This window comes from Megascapheus bottae, unplaced genomic scaffold (assembly GCF_031878675.1).
Source record: "Megascapheus bottae isolate mThoBot1 unplaced genomic scaffold, mThoBot2.hap1 HAP1_SCAFFOLD_53, whole genome shotgun sequence".
In the NCBI taxonomy this organism is placed as follows: Eukaryota; Metazoa; Chordata; class Mammalia; order Rodentia; family Geomyidae; genus Megascapheus; species Megascapheus bottae.
In genome coordinates this window covers 629,393-646,451 of record NW_028327559.1, presented here as the reverse complement: position 1 = coordinate 646,451, position 17,059 = coordinate 629,393, and the positions used below count along the sequence as shown (strand labels likewise).

General features: G+C 37.4%; 1 long non-coding RNA gene across 1 annotated transcript in view; it reads right to left on the bottom strand.

The window, feature by feature from the left end:
- The window catches only part of LOC150039654 (uncharacterized), a 33,360-nt gene extending 32,827 nt beyond the window's left edge, over window positions 1-533 (bottom strand). Inside the window, exon 1 of the long non-coding RNA XR_016534284.1 lies at window positions 410-533. This is a non-coding gene — a long non-coding RNA (uncharacterized LOC150039654). The remainder of the gene's footprint in view (window positions 1-409) is intronic.
- Between the last annotated feature and the right edge of the window lie 16,526 nt (window positions 534-17,059).

Here is a 17,059-nt window from a genome sequence, read left to right as displayed (position 1 = left end):
GCAATCGAATCTTTAGCATATAGCTTTGGGGCAACATTTTAGATACCAGCCATAACAAAGAGGAATATATCTTAGGGGACATTAATTTCATTTTTAATCATGAGCTTGATACGCAACCAGAAATGAACAAGAGGAGCAGAGATTAAAAAAAGAATAAATATGGTCAAAATATATGCGTGTTTAGAACTGTTATAATAAAACCTCTTTGTTGTTAAGTCTGGGAGCTTAAGCTAGCATGTAAGATATGTGAAAGAAATCACCAAGTGTCCAAGTGGTAAGAGAGGAAGCAAAGGTTATTAACTTTCCAAGAGGTAAGGGACCAGATGGCATAAGAATATTGTTCATGAATAGAGTGAGTGAAGGCTGGAGTTGATGAGCATTTCAAATGCTGAAGGAATGTATTACTTACGTTTCATAGTTTTTTGCAGCTAGTTGTTCAGGAAGCTGAAGTTTCTCAGGGTTTTTGCTAGGTGGTGCAGTACAATCCTTTCCAGAAGTGATTAATACAGGTAGGGTTCTGTTTGAATACAGAACAGTTTCTGCAAAACAAAGGAAAAGAGCCTTCCTGACAGGTGGTTCCTCAAAAGACTTAACCTAGAGCTCCCCTATGACCCAGCAATTCCACTAGTTGGCATTTACCCTGTTGTCCAGAAACAAGGACATACCACATCCACTATCACAATGACGTTCATTGCAGCACTATTTACCATAGCAAAGATATGGAACCAACCCAGATGCCCCGCAGTTAATGAGTGGATCAACAAGATGTGGTATTTATACACAATGGAATTCTATGCTGCTGTCAGAAAGAACGACATCGCCCCATTTGTAAGGAGATGGAAAGACTTAGAATAAAATCATTTTAAGTGAAGTAAGCCAGACTCAAAGGAACATAGGCTCAATGGTTTCCCTCATTTGTCATAATCAGTAGAAACCTTAGGCTCTCCTAGCAGAGATTTCCAATAGAACAAAACCTAGATACATAAGGCCATATAGTATGATGCTAAATGAAAGGTCCTCCAGGATATAGAAACAACAGCCATATAATGAGTGATTGTTGTCCTTAATGTACTATGTTATCTCTCATCTCTTTTGCTGTCCCTTGGTTACCTCGAATTGTTACAGTATTTTACCTTGTTATCTGATATATTGTATATATGTTTATTTGGTTATTTGAAATTGGATAGGGAAGGGGGGAAAACAAGATGAGGGTCGGGGGAGGGAAATGGGGACCAAGACATGAGAAAGGGTATCAATGTTTATGAAGTAAAGCATCTTCTATCTGGTGAATATAATGTAACCCTTCTATTAAGTACAATAAAAATATATTAAAAATGATTCTGAGCTGGAGAATGGGCTGCTGAAGAATTTCGAGGAAGTCCTCCCAGGAGAAGATAGTCAGTGCGCCATGCCTTGGGAGTAAGACTGAGTTATAAGAACAGAGCATATGCATGACACTCTGGAGACCATGAAAATCACAGGTGGTGTTGTTGAGTTTGAATAAATAGCATGAATTCATGAATTAAAGGTAGAATGATTTCCTGATATGAATGGTTTTCTCATGTGGAGTTGAATGTTACTGTTGTTGAATGAAGGAACAGGAATCAAGACACTTATTTTGTAGTAGTCACATTCTGATTTCCTGGAACTTCAGTTTCTCCTGCTTGGACCTGTGGCAAGTACTCCCTGCATTATACACTGAACACACCACTCACCATGGTTTTTAGGCTTCATGAAGTGAAGGATCTGAACAGTTCTTGAAAAAAATGCGGTATTATTTCAGATGTAGTGTAAAATTTCATGGAAACATTAAAATGTGGTCAAATTGTGAAAAAATGAGTCAGCAGTTAAAATTATGTATCAGAGTAGCTTTTGTGAACTGGCTTTTGTGTACTGTGCACAGAGGCAGTTTCAGACTTTTAATTCCAAACTTGAAAATGGAAAATAACTGTTAAAGAAAATTTTTTTCTTTCTGCTTCAAACTGAGAGAGAGCAAGTTGTATAACTGTTGCTATACAGAAGCAGCTGGTAGCATCTGTCAGGACAATTTGCAGCTATTACCCCCTCTTACAGATCTGACAAAATTGAATTGCTGACTAACTAATGTAGTTGCGGGTGAAAGTCACCTTTCAGTCACCCAATGACTGTGAAACAACCCTATTTTAAAAATTCATATTGCTGAGTTGCATTTGGAAAAGTGTTGTCCTCTTATAAATTATATTTTAAGATACATTAAATTTGCTTATGCAATATGTATATTTGTATACATATGTCTACGAAGTATGTATTTATAGAGTAGAAGAAAAATCCATCCTCCTCTCTCCATGATGTGCTCCTTTTAACAATTGAAAGCGGTCATGAGGAAATGGGGGGATGGAGGGGAATTTGGATGAAGGTAAATGGAAAAAACAGAGATATTTTGAAGGTTTTTTTTCCCAGTCATTTTGTGTCTTTTGAGTTGGTAATGTGAGGCAAATATTTGTGTTGCTGATACTGTGCTATAGTCTACTCTTGTGATACAGAAGGATAAGACCTAATTTAATGTGGAAAAGAGCATGTACAGAGATAATGAAACAGATCTACATTAAAATGTAATATGTTATGTGTACTATGAACCAAGGAAGGTTTGCAGATCAATTTGCATTAGAGCAGATACTGGTTTTCATTTGAAGTGTATTTGGACATATGAGTATCATGAGTGGTTGCAGGAGTAAGGTGTACTTTTCACCTACATTTGCTGATAGTCACCCTTCAAAATGTATATGATGCCTGATATACTACAGGGGCAGTAAATATATGTATAGAGAGCAGACCAATGGAGGCAGTAAATATTGTATGTTCAGAGAGCAGACTAATGGAGGAAACAAATATATGCAAAGTCTTCAGGATCATCTTGATTTGAATTGCCAAACCCTTCTCCCACTGTGCAGTGTTTTGTTGAAGCCCCATGTGGCCTTTTACTAGAATGAGTAATCAAATCAGAACGCATCCTGGAATATTTAATTGTGGATCACTGTCAGTCCTGTATAGGGAAAAGCAGTGGATCCTGTGTGGAGATGGGAACATAATTTCCAGATAAGGAGAGGAATTTGCAATGACAAGGGTTTTTGAAGGACTGACTCCAAGGACAGAAAGAGGGACAGTGTACAAAGAACCAAACCAGAGATTATGATATAGCATCCAAGAGAAACTTTGAATTTTATTTAAAATCCTTTCCCTAAGAGTGAAAAGAGAATGACTTCATGGGCTCCGTTCCAATGGGACTTCCCATGCTCAAGGCACTGGTATATTTTGAATAGAGGAGGAGGAGGAGGAAAAGTGGTCATTGGGAGGGAACAGATGATGCAGGGACTTTTGACTACAGTAAGAGTTGGTTCTAGGAGCAGAGGTAAACCATAGTAAATGTTTCCTCAGAATTGTGATGTGGCAAGTTGCTGTTCTTCAAAAGAAAAGGAAATGCCTGTGTCTGGCAGTGTGGGGAATGAATGCTAGGGAACAAACGTGCCTGTGGAAGACCTTTGGGAGTGACAGGGAAGAGTTGTTTTGACTAGAATGTTGTTGGGGAAAACAGAAGTAAGTAGGTGGTGCTGCCATTGATTCTGACTGGCTGGGATGGCTGACGTGGGGCACATGTTCAAGGGTCCTGTATTAGCAGTGGTGCATTAGATGGCCCACATGTCCATATCAAAAGAGCACAGGCAGTACTCAAGATGAACACTGGGGATCACATCAGTACATAGGCACTACTTGAAATGGATTCAATTCCTAAGGCCACAGGTCAGAGAAGGGGAAAGTAAAGAACTCCAAACGCTGATCACCGTACCCTAGCGAGAAGAAGATCCTTCTAGAGTAGTAAGTTGGAGACAGTTGAAATGGCTGGTCAGAACTCTTACCTAAGTGGTTGTGGTAGCCTTTCTTGTCTCTACTGTACACTTCAACTTCCTTCTTTCCTTCCTTACTCCAAACTTACCACCTTGTTTTTTTTATTTTATTTTTTATTATAATTGGTAAAAGGGTTACATGATATTTGCCAGATAGAAGTTGCATTAATTCACATACATTGATACCCTTTCACATGTCTTGGTACCCATTTCCCTCCTCCCCACACCCCCCACCCGTCTTGGTTTTCCCCCCTTCCCTATCAAATTTCAAATATCCAAATACAAATAAATTCAATATATCAGATAACAAAGTGAGATACTATACCAATGTGAGATAACCAAGGGACAGGTAACGAAGGGAGCTAGGTCTGTGTTTTTTTTTTACCTTTTTTTTATTGTAATTAGTAAAAGGGTTACACGATATTTGCCAGATAGAAGGTGCATTAATTCACATACATTGATACCCTTTCACATGTCTTGGTACCCATTTCCCTCCCCCCCCACACCCCCCACCCGTCTTGGTTTTCCCCCCTTCCCTATTAAATTTCAAATATCCAAATACAAATAAATTCAATATATCAGATAACAAAGTGAGATACTATACCAATGTGAGATAACCAAGGGACAGCAAAGGAGATGAGAGACAACATAGTACATTAAGGACAACAATCATTCGTTATATGGCTTTTGTTTCACTATCCTGGAGGTCCTTTCAATTGGCTTCACATTATATGTCCTTATGTATGAAGATTAACGATGGCTTTTTGAACTTGAAAGTCAGTTTATATTCAATCTCACTTGAAGACAAAGCTAAATTATCATTTGCTTATGAATGGCAATGTCACAGCTGTGTGTGTGTATATATATATATATGTATAAGTACATCTATATATTCACTTTCCAATAGCATTCCATTATATTAACTCAGGTTGTCAAAGGATTTCTCCTAGACATTTTTTTTGCATATAATTTTTAATGTAATTAATAGAAGGGTTACATTACATTTGCCAGATGGGAGGTGCATTACTTCACATACATTGATACCCTTTCTCATGTCTTAGTCCCCATTTCCCTCCTCCACCCCCACTCTCATCTTGTTTTCCCCCCTTTCCTATCCAATTTCAAGTAAACAAATATGCAGTTTTTTCTCCTCAAAAATGTTCTGAGAGGATGCTTTAGACAAAAAAAATTAGAAAGGAACACCTTCCTCGGTTTGATATGATGACAATGCAATTAAAATTTTTGCATTTGCAGTATTCTGTGTGGATAAAAGATCCCCCCCCCAGCAAAATGTGGATGATGTTTTAATTTCCCCATGGCCTTTCAGAATTCTGTTAGCAGTGAAAAAAAGTTTCAAAGTATTATTTCTTACCATAAGTTTGAAAATACCTTTTTATTTCCTCCTGCATATAATGTTTAAGTTCACTTTTCTCCTATTAGCTTCTTTCTCCAGAAAGAATAGTTTCATTTAGTTATCATGAGCTTACCCTTTTGGCATTTTCTTATTGATACACATTAATGTACAAAGCAATGGGTTCTGCTGTGACATTCTGAATGTTCATATCATGTCAACTCCCTTTTGAAAGTAATTGTAATTTTAAAAATTATAGTGAAGGGGATGTACAGACGGGCTACAGTTCGGTAAAAAGTACACTTCTTTTTTGGGTAATGTCACCTCTTCCCTTGCTCTCTCTCAGGCTTTCCCTCCCATTCCCCCACTCACAAGTTGTACACAACTTGTATTCAACAATTTTCAGCATAGTGTCCAGTGAGCCCCACTGCTGCATTTGTTTATCCTTTGTCTCTCCATTTCTGTGCCTCCCTTTAAACTCCCACAGACAGATAAACAGACAGAACAAAATGGAAAGACAAGAGAAACTAAAAAGAAAAAAACCCCTCACTTTCATTTCCTGGAGTTCATGTGGATATATAGTATTTTGGATGATCAGATGCACATAGGCAGTGTGCCTTTCTGTTCTTCTCCTGTCTCCTCCTTTGGTTTCACTATATGTGAATGCCTAGAGACCTGTATAATTTCTTATGCCCAAGTATTTTAGATCTAGTTAATTTTTGTGTTTTTTTTAAAAACTATCTTTAAGTAGGTGTACAAAAAAGGAGTTGCCACTTGATGTATCAACCTCTTTCTTAACTCCCCTTTCCCTTTCTATGTCATCTCTAATCTCAGATCTTATATGAGAACACAAAATACTACCCTTACAAAATCAAGCCCGTTGTTTATATGCCACACACAAATCTCCATTTCCTCACTACCACTCAGAAGAGAGAAGACCATGGTTACAATAACAATACTTCAAAGACAAACTATACATTTAAGTATGGTAAATAAAAATCAGAAAAAATAATAAGAATAGAAAAGTAAGAGATTGGGCATGTGTAGGATACACTAGGAATTAAAATCATCAATGCTTATATTAAAAATGAGGTGGCAGGAAAAGCAAAAAGGGGCGGAAGAAAGAGTGTTCTGGATCTGGAATAGAAATGTGAGGAGAGAGGTAAAGTCCCCCTGTGTGCTGGAAGTGGAGGATTGAAGACAGAAGAAAGAGAAGGTAGCGAATAGGCTCTTAACACTGCTGAATAAAGGTGGGTAAATTTCTTCTTCTTTTTCTTCATTTCCTCTTCCTCCTCTTCCTCCTTCTCCTCCACGCTGAAGCCTCTCCTTTTCCTTTTCTTCTTCCTCCCTCCCTTCCTCCTTCTCCTCTTCTTTCTCCTATTGCTTTCTCCTTCATTGCCTTTGTTAGAGACCCAGAAACTTCAGGGGAAATAGGTCATTTACAGAAGGATCTTAGGAGGTCTTCCCAGGGTTATGCCCTGGCCTGAGACCCACAGTTTGATTTACAACTATGTTTGCCTAGCAAGTACACTGATTCTCATTAGGTTCTGTATGTAAGTTGATTTGGGGAAAAAAAGTTAGAGGATGGAGAACATTGGGGGAAATTAGAATTTCCTAAAGGCATCCATTAGTGCTGTGTTGCTGCTAGCACTGAGTGTTTTACAAGCTGACAGTCACCTCAAAAACTTAAAGGAAAGCAGTTTCTATAGCAACAGTGGAACCATTTGAAGTGTGACTAGATAATCTTTTCTTATAACTAAGAAAGCAGAGATATGGAAATTCATTAAAGATATATTTCATATCTTCTACCTAATGCACATTCAGGGCAAGTATACTCTTTGACATGTCAAATATCTTGCTGCCATCTCAGTGCATTAAATACTGATGCACCTTAATGGTTTGATTAGCTTCCCAAGATGAATTTTGGCTGCTAGTAATCATGATTAAGGATATGTATTCTGGACTTGATTGCCTTGGGTTCAAACACTAATACTCCCAATTTTAGTTCATTGCTATATCTGTTCCTGAGTCTTTTATCTTTAGAATGAAAACAAATAAATCTACTCTGAATGTAAGCCTTAAAGAAGTGGAAATATATAAGCAGTGTCTTGTTGGTGAAAATAGCTTACCAAACACTGCCTACTGTAAATAGCAAGTCTTTCAGAAATGGACTGGCTTCCTGTTTTCACAGATAAAACTGGAATTCATAGTCCATTTAAATAAATGCAACTACAGTTGGCTCAACTTTCTAACCTTTCTATTTGATCCAGGCATCCTCACTGGCATAGACAGTAATACAAGATGAGCCCTGTGTCATTACTTCCTTTTAAGTTACATATTTGTCCAGTAGGCCAGGGGAATGATGTGCTGTCAAACCCTTTTCAGGGTCCACTGGTAGAAGGAACATGGGAAGGCAAAAGGCCCCTTTGGTGGAAGCTTATAATCAGTCTCTCTTGTATTCTCTGCATGATTCCTCATACTCTAGCCTTGGCTTGGTTTCTAGAATAAGAAAGGGTCCTGCTTCAGGATTTCATGAGTACTATTCCTTCACGGGCTCATTTTCTTTTCTTGGTTCTCCCGATAACTGAATGTTTGTAATCACAACAGTTTCAGCCCAGATGTTGTCCCTCTTTCAAAAATTGTTTTGCCAGATCATTTTGTATCAAATCAATCCATTAAAAATTCTTAGTGTATTTACAATTTGTAATGATTGGCTTAAATTAACTTGTGGAGCTGCCTGCCTCATGGATTCATGTTTCATGCAGGAAGTGACTGGTTTCTTTCTAGTGAGGGATGTAGGCACTTAGTAAGTGAATGATGGACAGGCACACAGAAGAGTAAGTCCTCATTTGGACCAAGATTCTACTGAGTTCTTAAAAGAAAAATGGGCAGTGCGAGATAGGTGATGTAGAACTCAAGAGAAGCATAAGGGAACATATAAAGGATTTCTTTTGAATCTGAACACATAACTACCAGGTCAGGCTTCCTATTTCCTGCACACCCTTGAAAACTGCTTCTCCTTGTCTCACTTCTGTTATTGGGTAACTTTTCCTTTCACAGTCCTCCCATTCCAATCTTGTTATCCTCCTACTTATAGAAATGAGGTGCCACCCTGTAGCTCTAAAGCAGAATATTTTGTTAAAACATTCACATCCACAGCCACAGGGGATTGCTTAGATAGCACAATCATGTTTATGTAGCCAGGAGCAAGAAACGATGACTTTCCACTGGAGGAGATCACTTAGCTAAGAGCTATGGGCTTCCATTAACCGTGATAACCACAGTCTAATTTCACTGCGGAATGAGAGCTGTGAGATAATTAGGAAAAGTGCATGCCAGAATGCCAGTGCATATTTCTCCTAAATTAATACAGCCTCATCAAATAGGTTATATTAAAAACAGACACTGTATGAAACAAGATCATTGATTGTCTTAATATGAATCAACAGGCAGAGTCAGGGCCTACATTAACCTTGGCAGTGGTTGAGAGTCTGGGGAAACTTCACTGAACAAAACTGATTTGGAGGAAATAAATCTGTGCTCTGAGTCTGGATATTGTGCACTGGAGCATCTGTTCTGATCTCCATGTCCAGTCCAAAGGGTCTCCTTTGCAGGCCAAGGGAGGAGAGCAGACCATACAAAACAAAAGTCTCCATTATGGTTCAAAGTTCACAGGTGGAAATAAACCAATAAAATGACAATGTCTAACATCTTTTGAATAAATAAGATTCCAAAAATTAAATCTTGAGGAGAATGGGCAAAAGATTAGAAGTATTATTGATCAAAATTTCTAAGCAATATATGGGTCATTTCCAAATGCTTCTGATAATTACAGTGGCTATGTATCCCAAGGGAAATTAGTTTCAAAGTCCTTCCTTTCTTTTCCTTATGGGTTTTTTTTGTTATTGACATCTTAAGATATTTTAATTTCTAGGAGGAAGAAATTTTTGTTCTGTTTTGAATGATATTCCAAGAAATTCTTAGTTATTTCAAGCACAGCCATTTTTAGGTTGCCATATTTAGCAAACATATATGAACTGCCCAGTAAATTTTTAATTTTAGATAAACATGCAATATTTAAGACATCCTTGAACTGAAAAATTGCTTCTTAAATTCCAATTTGGTTGAGAGTCCTTTATTTTATCTGAAAAACTATATGTGGCTTTTATATTTCTGAAACCATATTTTCTTTTTCTTTCCTTTGTGGTTTTTAGAGAGGATTTCAAAATGTATTCCAGGGTGACCCTTGAATTCATGATCCTCCCGTCTCACCTTTCAAAACCTTGTTTTACAGGCAAGAACCACTACTGTGTTCACATTGTTTTTAAGAGGAGTATCTACTTCATTTGCAGCGAAGAAGACTAGAATGTGTTAAACAAAGTAAAAAGTTCTATAAAATTGCAGAGCAGTACCTAATACTTAATTTAGTTAATTGGTGGGGATGTAAAATAAGTAAGGTTCACTTTAGACCTATGTCATACATTGGATGTGATGGGCCTGGATTCTGAGGACCAATGTGTCTCATTTCCAGAGCTTGTTCTCTTTCAACTTGTCTTGTTGCTTGCTCTTCAGGCCCAATGTTTAGTACTTGAGTTCTAGTATGGACATTTGTGAAAGTGTTCTGAGATTTCAGGCAAGTCCTCTAATATTTCTATGCTTCATTCTCATAAAGTACAATGTCTTGCTAAATATAAATTGCTCTGAAACATTTGTTGAATTGAATTGGGTACTCATTTGCATATGGATTATAGGGAGGGTTGTGGTATACAGCAGAGGGATTGAGAGTTCAGGTTTTCTGGTCCACTGACTCAACTCTGGGCTTATTTAATTTCTTTACACTCTGTTTTCTCAATGATAAACACGCCATAATAGAATAACTAAGCCACCATATCATTATAGAGGATAGAATACATTTTAAGAACACCTACCATGGAACTAAGCTTTTAACAACTGCTCTTTAAATTTCAAATATAGATTATAAATGAGCAAGACACATTGAAAAGTTTGGGTGCTGAATAAAAAAATACAACGAAAATAGGACTTGCTTTTAATCCTTGCTCCGATGGGGGTAATCAACCCTTTCCAACATTTTTGGGACTCACCAAACTTACATTTCTGTGTTCAGGTTTGTAATCAGAATAATGGAAAGGTAAGAGCTCTGGATATAATTTTTTCTAGCTTTCCTTAGCTAGATAGTCCCTTTCCTTTGAGTATCTGTGACTACTTTTTAATCAAGACTTAGACATCTGAGAATGTGGTAGAGCCAGAAAGAAAAAACAGGGTGCACATACCAACATCTATAAGTAGATGATAGAAGAAAGATGGCCTTCCATTCTGTGATGTCACGATATCACCTTCTTTAGGAGTTAACCTATATTTGGGAGTTTTACTCTGTGAATTAAGAGAATATTTTATGTGGTTTTTAATATAAACTATATCACTCACCAATGTGATTGGTAAAAACTAATCTTCAAAGTCTAAGTAATGGCTCTAAATAGCACTGAATTTTATTTTCTTTTGTCATGATTGAAGTTTCTCTTCCCCAAACTGCCAAGTATTTATTGGAATATAAAGAATAATTTATGAATAGAAGAACTTAAAAGGAAATGCAATAGTTTTTTTAAACCCCTATTTTAAAATTTTACCTGTGTGATTTCACCAGTGGAGAATAAAATTCTTGGGATGAAAGCTTGCAAAGTGAAATGTTGTATGGTTCACGTTTCGTAAGAAGAGACTGCATTTCTGATCTGCTTTTTAAAGATTCAGATAGCATTTTTGAAAAGTTCCTCTTCATTCTGAGGTTGAAGGTGGAGCCCTTGTGCTGTGCCCAAGGGGTGTTCTCTGAGAATTGCATGAACAAGCAATTCTCACAAGGACATAGGACAGTCCAGAAAAGAAATGTTGCTTATATTTTTTAACTCCTAGTTTACCACCTTCCACATCTTGTATAAACTGGGTAAAAGGGAAATTTGTAGCCATGGAACAATCAGCCCTTTGAGCCCTGGAAGTTGAAGGTTTTTTTCCCCAATGGCCTCTAGTTTTAGTCATTTCTGGAGGATAAGAGGAAATGGTCCCTGCGCATGCATGTTTCTATAGCATGATCCTGATGTGGTCTGTTTCACAATCTGTATAATCAGGGGATTTGAGCCTGTTGCTGTTTACAGTTCCTTTTCCCTAGAACATTCTTTGAATTTAAGGTGAGTTTCTTTGTTTTGGTGCTGGCACTAGGATTTAAACTTAGGGACCTAGCTCTGTTCCTTGTAGTTCTACCCATTGAGCCACAGCTCCACATCTGAATTTTGGTGGTTAAAGAGTCTCACAGACTTTCCTGTCCCATGCTAGCTTCCAACCTCCATCTTCAGGTCTCAATCTCCTGAGTAGCTAGGATTACAGGTGTAAGCCTCTGGTAAGGTGAATTCCTCTTTGTCTTCTTCCCTCCCTCCCTCCATTCCTTCCCTCTATTCCTCCTTCCCTTCTCCCCCCCTTTATTTCTTCCTTCTTTCTGTTTTCCCTCCAGATCAACTTGCCTTGTGAAGATCTAGGTATGAAAGCAAGGAAAGAAAGGTAACAATGGGAAGGAGATAAAAAAAAAATTCACAGCAATCAAATCCCTACTGTGTTGCCAGAACTTCACAAATAACATCTCATTGTTTTTCTTACCGGACCCTATGAGGGATCTGATTATTGGAACTGTTTATTTTTAATGTATAGAGACACGGAAGGTCAGTAGTATTATGTAATTTGTGCAAAGACAGGCACTGAAGTAGTAGAGTGGGTTTTGGACATTCGGCAATCCAATTCTAAATTTGTGTTTTTGTTCCATTGCAAATAAGGCTTTGTGTATATTTGCAACAGAAGATGTAGCCAATCATCTCCACCCCCTCTTGGGGTAAACGGAGGATCTAAATTAATAAAACATAGCATGGATTTAAATTATGTGAAGATGTTATTTATCCAACAGTATCCTATTTTGCCATGAGCATGATAAAGATAATCAACAGACTGTTTTGACAAGTGGCACTGTCATGCTAGGCATTGATTTTCTCTGTATTTCACATACTTGAGAAACATTCAGGAATTACTTTTAATATTACTGGCAAATATCTTTGCTTACTTAGTTTATACAGCATTCCTTTTGATATCATGTCATAATTAGATATATCTTCTCTAATTTGAATCAAAGAAGTATCTGAAATACCTTCTAACATTTTTATGTTTCTGAAAACCTTTATACTTTGTGATATTGTTAACTGTTATTATTTAGTAATAGTCTGTATGCTAGATATAATGTAAACCATTTGGATTCCTTGAAGATGAAAATAAGCAAATTTTATTTTATTTAATCATTACAATTTTGAAAGAAATCACAATTCTTATCTTCTTTCTCCATTTTGTGTTTGTCCAGCTGTTTCTTTTTTGTTGTTTTTCTTGCTACTGTAGGTCAAATTTTTCATCTGTATTGGGGAATAAACTTTTTCTTAGCAGGTTTTTTTGGCCGATATAAATCTCATGGTATTTTTGAAGGTTTTCTACCATTTTAGTTGTATTTTTTTTTCCAGGTCACTATGAGGTACTGGTCAGTAAAATAAAGGGTAATTTGTTAGAGTGTGTTCTAATAAAGTAAGACTTCTGAGCAAGACACCAGTGACTGTCATATGAAATCCTATCTGCTCACTATGCTGAGACCTGGAGGATCAGTTTGAAGCTAGTCCAAACAGAAAATTCTTCATTTCCAATTAACCAGCAAAATGTTGGACTGGTGGTATGGCTCAGGTGATGGAGTTCCATCGCCAGTACCAGAACAAAAACCCAAACGATGATGATGATAAATTATATGGCAGACAGCATCATAATGATTTCTACTCATAAGACATTCTGAGATGAGATACCTACTATTTATGAAGTTTCAAGCATTTATTCAGTTCAGTGTCGTGATTGTATTGTTCTTGCTGTGTGGACGGGAGTGAGTAACTTCACTTTTGAATCATAGTGAAACAATGAAGGCTTTAAAGATAGGGCATGTGAATAGTAGGTGTTATTTTGGCTCTGAAAAAAATATACCAGTGAACTCTGCTGCCATTGCAAAAGCATCTGGTGAGAAACACCTGGTGCTATTCTTTTCTATTATTAAAGAACTTGATGTCAGAAAATAAAATGAAATAAAATGCTGCCAGTGACACATTCTGAAAAGATGGGTATCAAATCTTTGGCTTACGGAATTCATAAGGACTTTGAGATAATAGATTATATTACGTATGAGTGTTTCCTTCTTACAGTGGTATGTGTGGCTATTTATAATGATTCTGTCATAAAATATTTTATATGGACTCTCTACTATACTTCAGCAACAAATAGTAATTAATACTTTGGCTGATGTCTTTCAAAGTATTTCCCATGTGCATACATAAACATATAAATACTTTTCTAACACAACCACCCTGCAGACCAGATTACTTTTAGGACTTGTGAATATGAATGTTTTGGCGAATATTGCTTTTGCACATGTAAATAGGAAGTGTGAATTTTTTTCATATGGTTATTCTTTTGAAAAAGTGTCATGCTAGTAGCCACAGAGCTCTGATAAATAGATACACTGTAATTTATTGAGTCTTGGACTACTCAGCTATTACAAATTGCACTGTGATGAACATATCTGGTTCGTCATTCATCTCTGATACCTCTTGATTCTCCCTCCACAGCACTGTGGGTATGTTCTTGGACTGTCCTGTCCACGTCAGAATATTAGCATCCCTCGCTTCTACCAAAAGATGAGAGGAACCCTGACATCTCCCTGTGCCTCCAGACAACCCAAATTTCCCCCTCCTTCCCATGTTGCTAAGGATCCCCTTGGGAATCCAAAGCTTCTCTCTGGCGGGCCATGGACCCAGAATAAATTCAGTCAAGAAAGGATTCTTACACAGTTTGCTACTGTTTTCTAACTAGCCAATTCTAAGGTACATTAGTCCTCAGTTTCTTTAGCTGTTAACTGGGAAGATGATCTACCACATGCAGTTTTGGGGAAAATTAAACAGAAGACATTACAATGCCTCACACCAGGGAAGCACTCAGTTAGTATCGTACCTACCCAAATTGAGAGAATCATTTATGGTCTCAACTTATTTCTGTCCTTTTAGGCTCTCTAAAAGAGGCATGCCAGCAATAAGAGTTGTCTTCAAGTTTTTTGTTTTGAGCTATGTGGAAGGGATATTTAGGGAGGTAGAAATTTATAGTTATGCACGAGACATCATCATAGTCAGTATTTGAGTTATGTGGAACAGTATGTCAGGTAATGTGGGGAAAAATACTGAGATGCCTAATATGCTATGCATTTTATATCTCATACAGTTTATTTTTCAATTTTTATATTTGGCAGCATGTTAGTAAAGTGATGTGATGTATATAATTTATAAATAAAAACACACTGTGCTTTCTTGCCCCAAGTTATTTCTTTCCTCATGGGTGTGAGAACAGCATTCATTTTGGAGACCACTTGCTGGGAAGATAGAAATGCTTATTTTATTTTGGAACAGAGGAAAGGAGTTGTAAATTTCACTGCCGTTCAGAGTGCCTACAATTCATTGTGTGTTATTTCAACATCATATGTATGAAGTTCATCATTCTTGGGGTTTTCAATAACCGCAGAGTTATGCTTTAAGTGTTCCCACCCCAGTCTTTCTTTCAAGATTGATTAAAATAGGAAGGAAAGTGAAATGTTTCCTATGTTGTGGATTGCCTTTCCTTCTGCTTTGAAAATGGGAAATCAAATATAATATGTTGTCCCTTTTGCAATGTCAACAACAAATATCTCGAGAAATACTGCCCTAGTTAATTAAGTCTTTTCCTGGTCCCTCTGTTCAATCCTCTTTGAAATAAGGTGCCTAAGAGATGTGGAGTTGCTATAGACTTCAAACCTGCAACCTAATAACAGGTTTCAGGAGCTGCTGGAGGGAGTGAGCTGAGTATTTGGCAGTCCTGTGCGTATGTGTGCATTCATATTTGATTAAGAGAAACACCACTGGGACATGAACTCAGGACCTTGAGCTCTCACTTGGCTATTTCAACTATTTCATGCTCTACCACTTGAGCCACATCTCCACTTCTGAATTTTTTCTTTTTGCTGATTAATTAGAAATTAACATTTCATGAACTTTTCTGCCTTGTCCCCAGCTTATGCTATTTATTATTTTTATTGATGATGATGATGATTTTAGAAAATACTTGGTTTGAACTTATGGCTTCATATTTGCTCAGCTTGCTTGCACGTCTGGTGCTATAGTATTTGAGCCACACCTCCAGACCAATATCTATTTTTATTCTGATATAATCAAAGAGAGAAGAGAGTCTCTCATCTCTCAGACAAACCCGAAATTGAAGAAATAAATGAACAATAAGGTAGAAAGTTAATGAAACAGGACTGTTTCATCCATATTAATTGTCCCCGCCCTTTCATGTCCAGTGTAGCTACCCTACCTACTATGTAGAAAATATTTTGTGAATAATGTAATTTCTATGCCTGCAAGCAAAACAGTGCACATGCTTTTTCTTTTATTTATTTATTTTTTATTGTAATTAGTAAAAGGGTTACATGATATTTGCCAGATAGAAGGTGCATTAATTCACATACATTGATACCCTTTCACATGTCTTGGTACCCATTACCCTACCCCCCACACCCTCCACCCGTCTTGGTTTTCCCCCCTTCCCTATCAAATTTCAAATAACCAAATACAAAGAAATTCAATATATCAGATAATAAAGTGAGATAGTATACCAATATGAGATAACCAAGGGACAGCAAAGGAGATGAGAGACAACATAGTACATTAAGCACAACAATCATTCGTTATATGGCTTTTGTTTCAATGTCCTGGAGGTCCTTTCAATTAGCTTCATACTATATGGCCTTATGTATCAAGATTTTGCTCTATTGCAGATCTCTGCTAGTAGAGCCCAAGGTTTCTACTGATTATGACGAATGAGGGAAACCATTGAGCCTAAGTTCCCTTGAGTCTGGCTTACTTCACTTAATAGGATTTTTTCTAAGTCTTTCCATTTCCTAACAAATGGGGCGATGTCATTCTTTCTGACAGCAGCATAGAATTGCATTGTGTACAAATACCACAACTTGTTGATCCACTCATCAACTGAGGGACATCTAGGTTGGTTCCATATCTTTGCTATAGTGAACAGTGCTGCAATGAACATTGTTGTCCTAGTGGATTTAGTATGATGTATTAATTTGTCCTCCCACAAAAGGGAAATGTCCTATTCCTTTACATAATTTTCAAAATTCCCATTGAGGCAGAGTATCTTTCAAATGTGTCTTCCTTGGCCTGTTTTCCAGATGTATGACTGGGAGTGGTGTTTTTAGATGTGAACTTGAAAGAGCTCTTCCTGTCCTGCTGGTTGCTTCCCTGTTTTGATGCTGTTCTGTTGCCAAAGAAACCAGAATGGTGTCTCTAAGATGTGCCCTTGACTACTGAGTGGGGAAGAGACTGATGGTACCATCCACGTTTCTCAAGACTGAGAAACAACACTGGAAACTTCACTTGAACCACTCATCCACAAAACTCAACAGACTAAATAACAGAACACGGATCAAGCCTGTTGGCTGTTTGGCAGGCAATGTGTGATCAACAATGCCTATTCTTTCGGCTGGATTTTGTTGGATTTATCAGTTACACCTTAACTTACAATGCCATCAGGGACTGAGACTTGATTCCCCAGTACTCAGAACACACAGAGCAAAATTACTTAACACCTTGGCCTGAAGTAACAATATCTATTTCACCGAGGTCGACCAGACATCCAGTTCTGTGGGAAGGTA